The sequence below is a fragment of the Anomaloglossus baeobatrachus genome, unplaced genomic scaffold, assembly GCF_048569485.1.
Source record: "Anomaloglossus baeobatrachus isolate aAnoBae1 unplaced genomic scaffold, aAnoBae1.hap1 Scaffold_892, whole genome shotgun sequence".
NCBI lineage: Eukaryota > Metazoa > Chordata > Amphibia > Anura > Aromobatidae > Anomaloglossus > Anomaloglossus baeobatrachus.
In genome coordinates this window covers 1-13,364 of record NW_027445286.1, presented here as the reverse complement: position 1 = coordinate 13,364, position 13,364 = coordinate 1, and the positions used below count along the sequence as shown (strand labels likewise).

General features: G+C 46.3%; 9 non-coding genes across 9 annotated transcripts; all 9 read left to right on the top strand.

The window, feature by feature from the left end:
* Positions 1 to 384: 384 nt before the first annotated feature.
* On the top strand, positions 385 to 575 carry LOC142289067 (U2 spliceosomal RNA). Its single transcript, XR_012749609.1, has one exon. It is a non-coding gene; the product is annotated as a U2 spliceosomal RNA (small nuclear RNA).
* Positions 576 to 1,962: 1,387 nt separating this feature from the next.
* LOC142289066 (U2 spliceosomal RNA) lies at positions 1,963 to 2,153 on the top strand. Its single transcript, XR_012749608.1, has one exon. It is a non-coding gene; the product is annotated as a U2 spliceosomal RNA (small nuclear RNA).
* Positions 2,154 to 3,540: 1,387 nt separating this feature from the next.
* Positions 3,541 to 3,731, top strand: LOC142289065 (U2 spliceosomal RNA). The gene has a single exon (XR_012749607.1). It is a non-coding gene; the product is annotated as a U2 spliceosomal RNA (small nuclear RNA).
* Positions 3,732 to 5,118: 1,387 nt separating this feature from the next.
* On the top strand, positions 5,119 to 5,309 carry LOC142289064 (U2 spliceosomal RNA). Its single transcript, XR_012749605.1, has one exon. It is a non-coding gene; the product is annotated as a U2 spliceosomal RNA (small nuclear RNA).
* A 1,387-nt stretch (positions 5,310 to 6,696) lies between these two features.
* LOC142289101 (U2 spliceosomal RNA) lies at positions 6,697 to 6,887 on the top strand. The gene has a single exon (XR_012749640.1). It is a non-coding gene; the product is annotated as a U2 spliceosomal RNA (small nuclear RNA).
* Positions 6,888 to 8,274: 1,387 nt separating this feature from the next.
* LOC142289098 (U2 spliceosomal RNA) lies at positions 8,275 to 8,465 on the top strand. Its single transcript, XR_012749638.1, has one exon. It is a non-coding gene; the product is annotated as a U2 spliceosomal RNA (small nuclear RNA).
* Positions 8,466 to 9,852: 1,387 nt separating this feature from the next.
* LOC142289087 (U2 spliceosomal RNA) lies at positions 9,853 to 10,043 on the top strand. The gene has a single exon (XR_012749627.1). It is a non-coding gene; the product is annotated as a U2 spliceosomal RNA (small nuclear RNA).
* A 1,387-nt stretch (positions 10,044 to 11,430) lies between these two features.
* On the top strand, positions 11,431 to 11,621 carry LOC142289075 (U2 spliceosomal RNA). The gene has a single exon (XR_012749616.1). It is a non-coding gene; the product is annotated as a U2 spliceosomal RNA (small nuclear RNA).
* Positions 11,622 to 13,007: 1,386 nt separating this feature from the next.
* Positions 13,008 to 13,198, top strand: LOC142289063 (U2 spliceosomal RNA). The gene has a single exon (XR_012749604.1). It is a non-coding gene; the product is annotated as a U2 spliceosomal RNA (small nuclear RNA).
* The last annotated feature ends 166 nt before the right edge of the window (positions 13,199 to 13,364 follow it).

Genomic DNA, 13,364 nt, shown 5'->3' with positions numbered 1-13,364 from the left:
GGGGCTGGGAAGGAAAGGGAAAAGATTAGGGTTTGGGGATGATGAAAGGGCTTTCTACGGGTAAGGATGGCAAAGGGTGGCAGTGACGGAAAGTCAGGCAACCTGTCCTGTCCGTCTTTTTGTATCGTGAATTGGAAAGACTGCAAGGGGGAGGGGAGTTGCTTGCGCCCTAAAGGAGGAGTTATTCAGATTCATTGCAGTGGGCGGCGGCTGCAAAACGCACCATTCTTCTTGTTTTTGCTCTGCAAAGCAGCCTTTTCAAGGGTTGGCTTGGGTGACAAAATGTCTTGTGTAGGCGTGGGTTTGTCTCCCTCTCGCTCTCTCTCCCTAAGATGTGTCCGGCATAGGCCAGGGTGCCACTCGAGGCCCAAACCAATTCTGGTTATCGCTTCTCGGCCTTTTGGCTAAGATCAAGTGTAGTATCTGTTCTTATCAGTTTAATATCTGATACGTCCCCTATCTGGGGACCATATATTAAATGGATTTTTAGAACAGGGAGATGGAAAAAGAGCTTGCTCTGTCCACTCCACGCATTGACCTGGTATTGCAGTACCTCCAGGAACGGTGCACCCCTTCTTAACCCAGTTTCCAAAAGCAGAACTCAATTCACCTGATTCATATTAGCCCGATTTAATGAATTGGAAGAAAGCATACGTCTTCATATGCACCTCAATTTGGCCCATTCACTTTTCACACTTCCTCCTTTTGTTTTTTATCTTTCACACTTTTGACTTTCTTTATTCATCCAAATAGCAAACTCATCACCACTCAACCTGACCAACTCGGCTATGTCCCCGTGCTGCAGTTCTCTGTCTTATCTAGATCATTTGCAATTGAATGGAATAGATCCCTTTTGGACAAAGTGGATTCACCTGCTGCTGCAGTGACCACAGGTGTGATAAGATCTAGAATTGGCATCTGGTGCGATCTCTCCGCTTCCACTCCAAAGAAAGTTACCTGTTTATTCCTATCATGCATTGGTTTTTGGGGTTTTCTTTGAGTAATGATGATCTCTTTAGTAGTCTGTTGGCGCCCTCTCCTGGAGGAATAGTTTGCTTGCTCTTGGACATTCTAAAAGAGAGGTCATGATAGACATTGAGCTTCTGAGCTCAATTGGGGACAGTCATGGGTGATGAATGTTTGCAACCTACTGCGAAGCCTCATACCGCAATATAAGGAACGTCAAATACTAAGAAAGGGCGGCCTATGAAAGAATTACTACTTTCAATAAGTACACTTAAACGGCTAATTGGGAATAGAAAAACTGTAAAAAGCCCTCTGAGAAAGCCCCCCTCTAACCTTTGATAGTAAGCTTTTCTGTAGTCTGCCTGTTGATGTATTTTCCGTTTGAACTGTGCACAACATGAAGAGACGGAACACTGGCGGCTTGTCACAATGCCCCCCGATGACATCACAATAGCGCTGCTGCCTAGAAAACAAGCTGCGCAGAAGAAGTTGTTCTTTGGGTGGGAGGGTGGGCTAGTGGAAGGAGGGGGCAATCTCTTTTTTTCCCGGGTGGTAGGGGGATGACAGGAGAAGGGAAGCGGGTGGTGAGAAAGGTACAGAGGGCAGGGTTTGGGGGCTGGGAAGGAAAGGGAAAAGATTAGGGTTTGGGGATGATGAAAGGGCTTTCTACGGGTAAGGATGGCAAAGGGTGGCAGTGACGGAAAGTCAGGCAACCTGTCCTGTCCGTCTTTTTGTATCGTGAATTGGAAAGACTGCAAGGGGGAGGGGAGTTGCTTGCGCCCTAAAGGAGGAGTTATTCAGATTCATTGCAGTGGGCGGCGGCTGCAAAACGCACCATTCTTCTTGTTTTTGCTCTGCAAAGCAGCCTTTTCAAGGGTTGGCTTGGGTGACAAAATGTCTTGTGTAGGCGTGGGTTTGTCTCCCTCTCGCTCTCTCTCCCTAAGATGTGTCCGGCATAGGCCAGGGTGCCACTCGAGGCCCAAACCAATTCTGGTTATCGCTTCTCGGCCTTTTGGCTAAGATCAAGTGTAGTATCTGTTCTTATCAGTTTAATATCTGATACGTCCCCTATCTGGGGACCATATATTAAATGGATTTTTAGAACAGGGAGATGGAAAAAGAGCTTGCTCTGTCCACTCCACGCATTGACCTGGTATTGCAGTACCTCCAGGAACGGTGCACCCCTTCTTAACCCAGTTTCCAAAAGCAGAACTCAATTCACCTGATTCATATTAGCCCGATTTAATGAATTGGAAGAAAGCATACGTCTTCATATGCACCTCAATTTGGCCCATTCACTTTTCACACTTCCTCCTTTTGTTTTTTATCTTTCACACTTTTGACTTTCTTTATTCATCCAAATAGCAAACTCATCACCACTCAACCTGACCAACTCGGCTATGTCCCCGTGCTGCAGTTCTCTGTCTTATCTAGATCATTTGCAATTGAATGGAATAGATCCCTTTTGGACAAAGTGGATTCACCTGCTGCTGCAGTGACCACAGGTGTGATAAGATCTAGAATTGGCATCTGGTGCGATCTCTCCGCTTCCACTCCAAAGAAAGTTACCTGTTTATTCCTATCATGCATTGGTTTTTGGGGTTTTCTTTGAGTAATGATGATCTCTTTAGTAGTCTGTTGGCGCCCTCTCCTGGAGGAATAGTTTGCTTGCTCTTGGACATTCTAAAAGAGAGGTCATGATAGACATTGAGCTTCTGAGCTCAATTGGGGACAGTCATGGGTGATGAATGTTTGCAACCTACTGCGAAGCCTCATACCGCAATATAAGGAACGTCAAATACTAAGAAAGGGCGGCCTATGAAAGAATTACTACTTTCAATAAGTACACTTAAACGGCTAATTGGGAATAGAAAAACTGTAAAATGCCCTCTGAGAAAGCCCCCCTCTAACCTTTGATAGTAAGCTTTTCTGTAGTCTGCCTGTTGATGTATTTTCCGTTTGAACTGTGCACAACATGAAGAGACGGAACACTGGCGGCTTGTCACAATGCCCCCCGATGACATCACAATAGCGCTGCTGCCTAGAAAACAAGCTGCGCAGAAGAAGTTGTTCTTTGGGTGGGAGGGTGGGCTAGTGGAAGAAGGGGGCAATCTCTTTTTTTCCCGGGTGGTAGGGGGATGACAGGAGAAGGGAAGCGGGTGGTGAGAAAGGTACAGAGGGCAGGGTTTGGGGGCTGGGAAGGAAAGGGAAAAGATTAGGGTTTGGGGATGATGAAAGGGCTTTCTACGGGTAAGGATGGCAAAGGGTGGCAGTGACGGAAAGTCAGGCAACCTGTCCTGTCCGTCTTTTTGTATCGTGAATTGGAAAGACTGCAAGGGGGAGGGGAGTTGCTTGCGCCCTAAAGGAGGAGTTATTCAGATTCATTGCAGTGGGCGGCGGCTGCAAAACGCACCATTCTTCTTGTTTTTGCTCTGCAAAGCAGCCTTTTCAAGGGTTGGCTTGGGTGACAAAATGTCTTGTGTAGGCGTGGGTTTGTCTCCCTCTCGCTCTCTCTCCCTAAGATGTGTCCGGCATAGGCCAGGGTGCCACTCGAGGCCCAAACCAATTCTGGTTATCGCTTCTCGGCCTTTTGGCTAAGATCAAGTGTAGTATCTGTTCTTATCAGTTTAATATCTGATACGTCCCCTATCTGGGGACCATATATTAAATGGATTTTTAGAACAGGGAGATGGAAAAAGAGCTTGCTCTGTCCACTCCACGCATTGACCTGGTATTGCAGTACCTCCAGGAACGGTGCACCCCTTCTTAACCCAGTTTCCAAAAGCAGAACTCAATTCACCTGATTCATATTAGCCCGATTTAATGAATTGGAAGAAAGCATACGTCTTCATATGCACCTCAATTTGGCCCATTCACTTTTCACACTTCCTCCTTTTGTTTTTTATCTTTCACACTTTTGACTTTCTTTATTCATCCAAATAGCAAACTCATCACCACTCAACCTGACCAACTCGGCTATGTCCCCGTGCTGCAGTTCTCTGTCTTATCTAGATCATTTGCAATTGAATGGAATAGATCCCTTTTGGACAAAGTGGATTCACCTGCTGCTGCAGTGACCACAGGTGTGATAAGATCTAGAATTGGCATCTGGTGCGATCTCTCCGCTTCCACTCCAAAGAAAGTTACCTGTTTATTCCTATCATGCATTGGTTTTTGGGGTTTTCTTTGAGTAATGATGATCTCTTTAGTAGTCTGTTGGCGCCCTCTCCTGGAGGAATAGTTTGCTTGCTCTTGGACATTCTAAAAGAGAGGTCATGATAAACATTGAGCTTCTGAGCTCAATTGGGGACAGTCATGGGTGATGAATGTTTGCAACCTACTGCGAAGCCTCATACCGCAATATAAGGAACGTCAAATACTAAGAAAGGGCGGCCTATGAAAGAATTACTACTTTCAATAAGTACACTTAAACGGCTAATTGGGAATAGAAAAACTGTAAAAAGCCCTCTGAGAAAGCCCCCCTCTAACCTTTGATAGTAAGCTTTTCTGTAGTCTGCCTGTTGATGTATTTTCCGTTTGAACTGTGCACAACATGAAGAGACGGAACACTGGCGGCTTGTCACAATGCCCCCCGATGACATCACAATAGCGCTGCTGCCTAGAAAACAAGCTGCGCAGAAGAAGTTGTTCTTTGGGTGGGAGGGTGGGCTAGTGGAAGGAGGGGGCAATCTCTTTTTTTCCCGGGTGGTAGGGGGATGACAGGAGAAGGGAAGCGGGTGGTGAGAAAGGTACAGAGGGCAGGGTTTGGGGGCTGGGAAGGAAAGGGAAAAGATTAGGGTTTGGGGATGATGAAAGGGCTTTCTACGGGTAAGGATGGCAAAGGGTGGCAGTGACGGAAAGTCAGGCAACCTGTCCTGTCCGTCTTTTTGTATCGTGAATTGGAAAGACTGCAAGGGGGAGGGGAGTTGCTTGCGCCCTAAAGGAGGAGTTATTCAGATTCATTGCAGTGGGCGGCGGCTGCAAAACGCACCATTCTTCTTGTTTTTGCTCTGCAAAGCAGCCTTTTCAAGGGTTGGCTTGGGTGACAAAATGTCTTGTGTAGGCGTGGGTTTGTCTCCCTCTCGCTCTCTCTCCCTAAGATGTGTCCGGCATAGGCCAGGGTGCCACTCGAGGCCCAAACCAATTCTGGTTATCGCTTCTCGGCCTTTTGGCTAAGATCAAGTGTAGTATCTGTTCTTATCAGTTTAATATCTGATACGTCCCCTATCTGGGGACCATATATTAAATGGATTTTTAGAACAGGGAGATGGAAAAAGAGCTTGCTCTGTCCACTCCACGCATTGACCTGGTATTGCAGTACCTCCAGGAACGGTGCACCCCTTCTTAACCCAGTTTCCAAAAGCAGAACTCAATTCACCTGATTCATATTAGCCCGATTTAATGAATTGGAAGAAAGCATACGTCTTCATATGCACCTCAATTTGGCCCATTCACTTTTCACACTTCCTCCTTTTGTTTTTTATCTTTCACACTTTTGACTTTCTTTATTCATCCAAATAGCAAACTCATCACCACTCAACCTGACCAACTCGGCTATGTCCCCGTGCTGCAGTTCTCTGTCTTATCTAGATCATTTGCAATTGAATGGAATAGATCCCTTTTGGACAAAGTGGATTCACCTGCTGCTGCAGTGACCACAGGTGTGATAAGATCTAGAATTGGCATCTGGTGCGATCTCTCCGCTTCCACTCCAAAGAAAGTTACCTGTTTATTCCTATCATGCATTGGTTTTTGGGGTTTTCTTTGAGTAATGATGATCTCTTTAGTAGTCTGTTGGCGCCCTCTCCTGGAGGAATAGTTTGCTTGCTCTTGGACATTCTAAAAGAGAGGTCATGATAGACATTGAGCTTCTGAGCTCAATTGGGGACAGTCATGGGTGATGAATGTTTGCAACCTACTGCGAAGCCTCATACCGCAATATAAGGAACGTCAAATACTAAGAAAGGGCGGCCTATGAAAGAATTACTACTTTCAATAAGTACACTTAAACGGCTAATTGGGAATAGAAAAACTGTAAAAAGCCCTCTGAGAAAGCCCCCCTCTAACCTTTGATAGTAAGCTTTTCTGTAGTCTGCCTGTTGATGTATTTTCCGTTTGAACTGTGCACAACATGAAGAGACGGAACACTGGCGGCTTGTCACAATGCCCCCCGATGACATCACAATAGCGCTGCTGCCTAGAAAACAAGCTGCGCAGAAGAAGTTGTTCTTTGGGTGGGAGGGTGGGCTAGTGGAAGGAGGGGGCAATCTCTTTTTTTCCCGGGTGGTAGGGGGATGACAGGAGAAGGGAAGCGGGTGGTGAGAAAGGTACAGAGGGCAGGGTTTGGGGGCTGGGAAGGAAAGGGAAAAGATTAGGGTTTGGGGATGATGAAAGGGCTTTCTACGGGTAAGGATGGCAAAGGGTGGCAGTGACGGAAAGTCAGGCAACCTGTCCTGTCCGTCTTTTTGTATCGTGAATTGGAAAGACTGCAAGGGGGAGGGGAGTTGCTTGCGCCCTAAAGGAGGAGTTATTCAGATTCATTGCAGTGGGCGGCGGCTGCAAAACGCACCATTCTTCTTGTTTTTGCTCTGCAAAGCAGCCTTTTCAAGGGTTGGCTTGGGTGACAAAATGTCTTGTGTAGGCGTGGGTTTGTCTCCCTCTCGCTCTCTCTCCCTAAGATGTGTCCGGCATAGGCCAGGGTGCCACTCGAGGCCCAAACCAATTCTGGTTATCGCTTCTCGGCCTTTTGGCTAAGATCAAGTGTAGTATCTGTTCTTATCAGTTTAATATCTGATACGTCCCCTATCTGGGGACCATATATTAAATGGATTTTTAGAACAGGGAGATGGAAAAAGAGCTTGCTCTGTCCACTCCACGCATTGACCTGGTATTGCAGTACCTCCAGGAACGGTGCACCCCTTCTTAACCCAGTTTCCAAAAGCAGAACTCAATTCACCTGATTCATATTAGCCCGATTTAATGAATTGGAAGAAAGCATACGTCTTCATATGCACCTCAATTTGGCCCATTCACTTTTCACACTTCCTCCTTTTGTTTTTTATCTTTCACACTTTTGACTTTCTTTATTCATCCAAATAGCAAACTCATCACCACTCAACCTGACCAACTCGGCTATGTCCCCGTGCTGCAGTTCTCTGTCTTATCTAGATCATTTGCAATTGAATGGAATAGATCCCTTTTGGACAAAGTGGATTCACCTGCTGCTGCAGTGACCACAGGTGTGATAAGATCTAGAATTGGCATCTGGTGCGATCTCTCCGCTTCCACTCCAAAGAAAGTTACCTGTTTATTCCTATCATGCATTGGTTTTTGGGGTTTTCTTTGAGTAATGATGATCTCTTTAGTAGTCTGTTGGCGCCCTCTCCTGGAGGAATAGTTTGCTTGCTCTTGGACATTCTAAAAGAGAGGTCATGATAGACATTGAGCTTCTGAGCTCAATTGGGGACAGTCATGGGTGATGAATGTTTGCAACCTACTGCGAAGCCTCATACCGCAATATAAGGAACGTCAAATACTAAGAAAGGGCGGCCTATGAAAGAATTACTACTTTCAATAAGTACACTTAAACGGCTAATTGGGAATAGAAAAACTGTAAAAAGCCCTCTGAGAAAGCCCCCCTCTAACCTTTGATAGTAAGCTTTTCTGTAGTCTGCCTGTTGATGTATTTTCCGTTTGAACTGTGCACAACATGAAGAGACGGAACACTGGCGGCTTGTCACAATGCCCCCCGATGACATCACAATAGCGCTGCTGCCTAGAAAACAAGCTGCGCAGAAGAAGTTGTTCTTTGGGTGGGAGGGTGGGCTAGTGGAAGGAGGGGGCAATCTCTTTTTTTCCCGGGTGGTAGGGGGATGACAGGAGAAGGGAAGCGGGTGGTGAGAAAGGTACAGAGGGCAGGGTTTGGGGGCTGGGAAGGAAAGGGAAAAGATTAGGGTTTGGGGATGATGAAAGGGCTTTCTACGGGTAAGGATGGCAAAGGGTGGCAGTGACGGAAAGTCAGGCAACCTGTCCTGTCCGTCTTTTTGTATCGTGAATTGGAAAGACTGCAAGGGGGAGGGGAGTTGCTTGCGCCCTAAAGGAGGAGTTATTCAGATTCATTGCAGTGGGCGGCGGCTGCAAAACGCACCATTCTTCTTGTTTTTGCTCTGCAAAGCAGCCTTTTCAAGGGTTGGCTTGGGTGACAAAATGTCTTGTGTAGGCGTGGGTTTGTCTCCCTCTCGCTCTCTCTCCCTAAGATGTGTCCGGCATAGGCCAGGGTGCCACTCGAGGCCCAAACCAATTCTGGTTATCGCTTCTCGGCCTTTTGGCTAAGATCAAGTGTAGTATCTGTTCTTATCAGTTTAATATCTGATACGTCCCCTATCTGGGGACCATATATTAAATGGATTTTTAGAACAGGGAGATGGAAAAAGAGCTTGCTCTGTCCACTCCACGCATTGACCTGGTATTGCAGTACCTCCAGGAACGGTGCACCCCTTCTTAACCCAGTTTCCAAAAGCAGAACTCAATTCACCTGATTCATATTAGCCCGATTTAATGAATTGGAAGAAAGCATACGTCTTCATATGCACCTCAATTTGGCCCATTCACTTTTCACACTTCCTCCTTTTGTTTTTTATCTTTCACACTTTTGACTTTCTTTATTCATCCAAATAGCAAACTCATCACCACTCAACCTGACCAACTCGGCTATGTCCCCGTGCTGCAGTTCTCTGTCTTATCTAGATCATTTGCAATTGAATGGAATAGATCCCTTTTGGACAAAGTGGATTCACCTGCTGCTGCAGTGACCACAGGTGTGATAAGATCTAGAATTGGCATCTGGTGCGATCTCTCCGCTTCCACTCCAAAGAAAGTTACCTGTTTATTCCTATCATGCATTGGTTTTTGGGGTTTTCTTTGAGTAATGATGATCTCTTTAGTAGTCTGTTGGCGCCCTCTCCTGGAGGAATAGTTTGCTTGCTCTTGGACATTCTAAAAGAGAGGTCATGATAGACATTGAGCTTCTGAGCTCAATTGGGGACAGTCATGGGTGATGAATGTTTGCAACCTACTGCGAAGCCTCATACCGCAATATAAGGAACGTCAAATACTAAGAAAGGGCGGCCTATGAAAGAATTACTACTTTCAATAAGTACACTTAAACGGCTAATTGGGAATAGAAAAACTGTAAAAAGCCCTCTGAGAAAGCCCCCCTCTAACCTTTGATAGTAAGCTTTTCTGTAGTCTGCCTGTTGATGTATTTTCCGTTTGAACTGTGCACAACATGAAGAGACGGAACACTGGCGGCTTGTCACAATGCCCCCCGATGACATCACAATAGCGCTGCTGCCTAGAAAACAAGCTGCGCAGAAGAAGTTGTTCTTTGGGTGGGAGGGTGGGCTAGTGGAAGGAGGGGGCAATCTCTTTTTTTCCCGGGTGGTAGGGGGATGACAGGAGAAGGGAAGCGGGTGGTGAGAAAGGTACAGAGGGCAGGGTTTGGGGGCTGGGAAGGAAAGGGAAAAGATTAGGGTTTGGGGATGATGAAAGGGCTTTCTACGGGTAAGGATGGCAAAGGGTGGCAGTGACGGAAAGTCAGGCAACCTGTCCTGTCCGTCTTTTTGTATCGTGAATTGGAAAGACTGCAAGGGGGAGGGGAGTTGCTTGCGCCCTAAAGGAGGAGTTATTCAGATTCATTGCAGTGGGCGGCGGCTGCAAAACGCACCATTCTTCTTGTTTTTGCTCTGCAAAGCAGCCTTTTCAAGGGTTGGCTTGGGTGACAAAATGTCTTGTGTAGGCGTGGGTTTGTCTCCCTCTCGCTCTCTCTCCCTAAGATGTGTCCGGCATAGGCCAGGGTGCCACTCGAGGCCCAAACCAATTCTGGTTATCGCTTCTCGGCCTTTTGGCTAAGATCAAGTGTAGTATCTGTTCTTATCAGTTTAATATCTGATACGTCCCCTATCTGGGGACCATATATTAAATGGATTTTTAGAACAGGGAGATGGAAAAAGAGCTTGCTCTGTCCACTCCACGCATTGACCTGGTATTGCAGTACCTCCAGGAACGGTGCACCCCTTCTTAACCCAGTTTCCAAAAGCAGAACTCAATTCACCTGATTCATATTAGCCCGATTTAATGAATTGGAAGAAAGCATACGTCTTCATATGCACCTCAATTTGGCCCATTCACTTTTCACACTTCCTCCTTTTGTTTTTTATCTTTCACACTTTTGACTTTCTTTATTCATCCAAATAGCAAACTCATCACCACTCAACCTGACCAACTCGGCTATGTCCCCGTGCTGCAGTTCTCTGTCTTATCTAGATCATTTGCAATTGAATGGAATAGATCCCTTTTGGACAAAGTGGATTCACCTGCTGCTGCAGTGACCACAGGTGTGATAAGATCTAGAATTGGCATCTGGTGCGATCTCTCCGCTTCCACTCCAAAGAAAGTTACCTGTTTATTCCTATCATGCATTGGTTTTTGGGGTTTTCTTTGAGTAATGATGATCTCTTTAGTAGTCTGTTGGCGCCCTCTCCTGGAGGAATAGTTTGCTTGCTCTTGGACATTCTAAAAGAGAGGTCATGATAGACATTGAGCTTCTGAGCTCAATTGGGGACAGTCATGGGTGATGAATGTTTGCAACCTACTGCGAAGCCTCATACCGCAATATAAGGAACGTCAAATACTAAGAAAGGGCGGCCTATGAAAGAATTACTACTTTCAATAAGTACACTTAAACGGCTAATTGGGAATAGAAAAACTGTAAAAAGCCCTCTGAGAAAGCCCCCCTCTAACCTTTGATAGTAAGCTTTTCTGTAGTCTGCCTGTTGATGTATTTTCCGTTTGAACTGTGCACAACATGAAGAGACGGAACACTGGCGGCTTGTCACAATGCCCCCCGATGACATCACAATAGCGCTGCTGCCTAGAAAACAAGCTGCGCAGAAGAAGTTGTTCTTTGGGTGGGAGGGTGGGCTAGTGGAAGGAGGGGGCAATCTCTTTTTTTCCCGGGTGGTAGGGGGATGACAGGAGAAGGGAAGCGGGTGGTGAGAAAGGTACAGAGGGCAGGGTTTGGGGGCTGGGAAGGAAAGGGAAAAGATTAGGGTTTGGGGATGATGAAAGGGCTTTCTACGGGTAAGGATGGCAAAGGGTGGCAGTGACGGAAAGTCAGGCAACCTGTCCTGTCCGTCTTTTTGTATCGTGAATTGGAAAGACTGCAAGGGGGAGGGGAGTTGCTTGCGCCCTAAAGGAGGAGTTATTCAGATTCATTGCAGTGGGCGGCGGCTGCAAAACGCACCATTCTTCTTGTTTTTGCTCTGCAAAGCAGCCTTTTCAAGGGTTGGCTTGGGTGACAAAATGTCTTGTGTAGGCGTGGGTTTGTCTCCCTCTCGCTCTCTCTCCCTAAGATGTGTCCGGCATAGGCCAGGGTGCCACTCGAGGCCCAAACCAATTCTGGTTATCGCTTCTCGGCCTTTTGGCTAAGATCAAGTGTAGTATCTGTTCTTATCAGTTTAATATCTGATACGTCCCCTATCTGGGGACCATATATTAAATGGATTTTTAGAACAGGGAGATGGAAAAAGAGCTTGCTCTGTCCACTCCACGCATTGACCTGGTATTGCAGTACCTCCAGGAACGGTGCACCCCTTCTTAACCCAGTTTCCAAAAGCAGAACTCAATTCACCTGATTCATATTAGCCCGATTTAATGAATTGGAAGAAAGCATACGTCTTCATATGCACCTCAATTTGGCCCATTCACTTTTCACACTTCCTCCTTTTGTTTTTTATCTTTCACACTTTTGACTTTCTTTATTCATCCAAATAGCAAACTCATCACCACTCAACCTGACCAACTCGGCTATGTCCCCGTGCTGCAGTTCTCTGTCTTATCTAGATCATTTGCAATTGAATGGAATAGATCCCTTTTGGACAAAGTGGATTCACCTGCTGCTGCAGTGACCACAGGTGTGATAAGATCTAGAATTGGCATCTGGTGCGATCTCTCCGCTTCCACTCCAAAGAAAGTTACCTGTTTATTCCTATCATGCATTGGTTTTTGGGGTTTTCTTTGAGTAATGATGATCTCTTTAGTAGTCTGTTGGCGCCCTCTCCTGGAGGAATAGTTTGCTTGCTCTTGGACATTCTAAAGAGAGGTCATGATAGACATTGAGCTTCTGAGCTCAATTGGGGACAGTCATGGGTGATGAATGTTTGCAACCTACTGCGAAGCCTCATACCGCAATATAAGGAACGTCAAATACTAAGAAAGGGCGGCCTATGAAAGAATTACTACTTTCAATAAGTACACTTAAACGGCTAATTGGGAATAGAAAAACTGTAAAAAGCCCTCTGAGAAAGCCCCCCTCTAACCTTTGATAGTAAGCTTTTCTGTAGTCTGCCTGTTGATGTATTTTCCGTTTGAACTGTGCACAACATGAAGAGACGGAACACTGGCGGCTTGTCACAATGCCCCCCGATGACATCACAATAGCGCTGCTGCCTAGAAAACAAGCTGCGCAGAAGAAGTTGTTCTTTGGGTGGGAGGGTGGGCTAGTGGAAGGAGGGGGCAATCTCTTTTTTTCCCGGGTGGTAGGGGGATGACAGGAGAAGGGAAGCGGGTGGTGAGAAAGGTACAGAGGGCAGGGTTTGGGGGCTGGGAAGGAAAGGGAAAAGATTAGGGTTTGGGGATGATGAAAGGGCTTTCTACGGGTAAGGATGGCAAAGGGTGGCAGTGACGGAAAGTCAGGCAACCTGTCCTGTCCGTCTTTTTGTATCGTGAATTGGAAAGACTGCAAGGGGGAGGGGAGTTGCTTGCGCCCTAAAGGAGGAGTTATTCAGATTCATTGCAGTGGGCGGCGGCTGCAAAACGCACCATTCTTCTTGTTTTTGCTCTGCAAAGCAGCCTTTTCAAGGGTTGGCTTGGGTGACAAAATGTCTTGTGTAGGCGTGGGTTTGTCTCCCTCTCGCTCTCTCTCCCTAAGATGTGTCCGGCATAGGCCAGGGTGCCACTCGAGGCCCAAACCAATTCTGGTTATCGCTTCTCGGCCTTTTGGCTAAGATCAAGTGTAGTATCTGTTCTTATCAGTTTAATATCTGATACGTCCCCTATCTGGGGACCATATATTAAATGGATTTTTAGAACAGGGAGATGGAAAAAGAGCTTGCTCTGTCCACTCCACGCATTGACCTGGTATTGCAGTACCTCCAGGAACGGTGCACCCCTTCTTAACCCAGTTTCCAAAAGCAGAACTCAATTCACCTGATTCATATTAGCCCGATTTAATGAATTGGAAGAAAGCATACGTCTTCATATGCACCTCAATTTGGCCCATTCACTTTTCACACTTCCTCCTTTTGTTTTTTATCTTTCACACTTTTGACTTTCTTTAT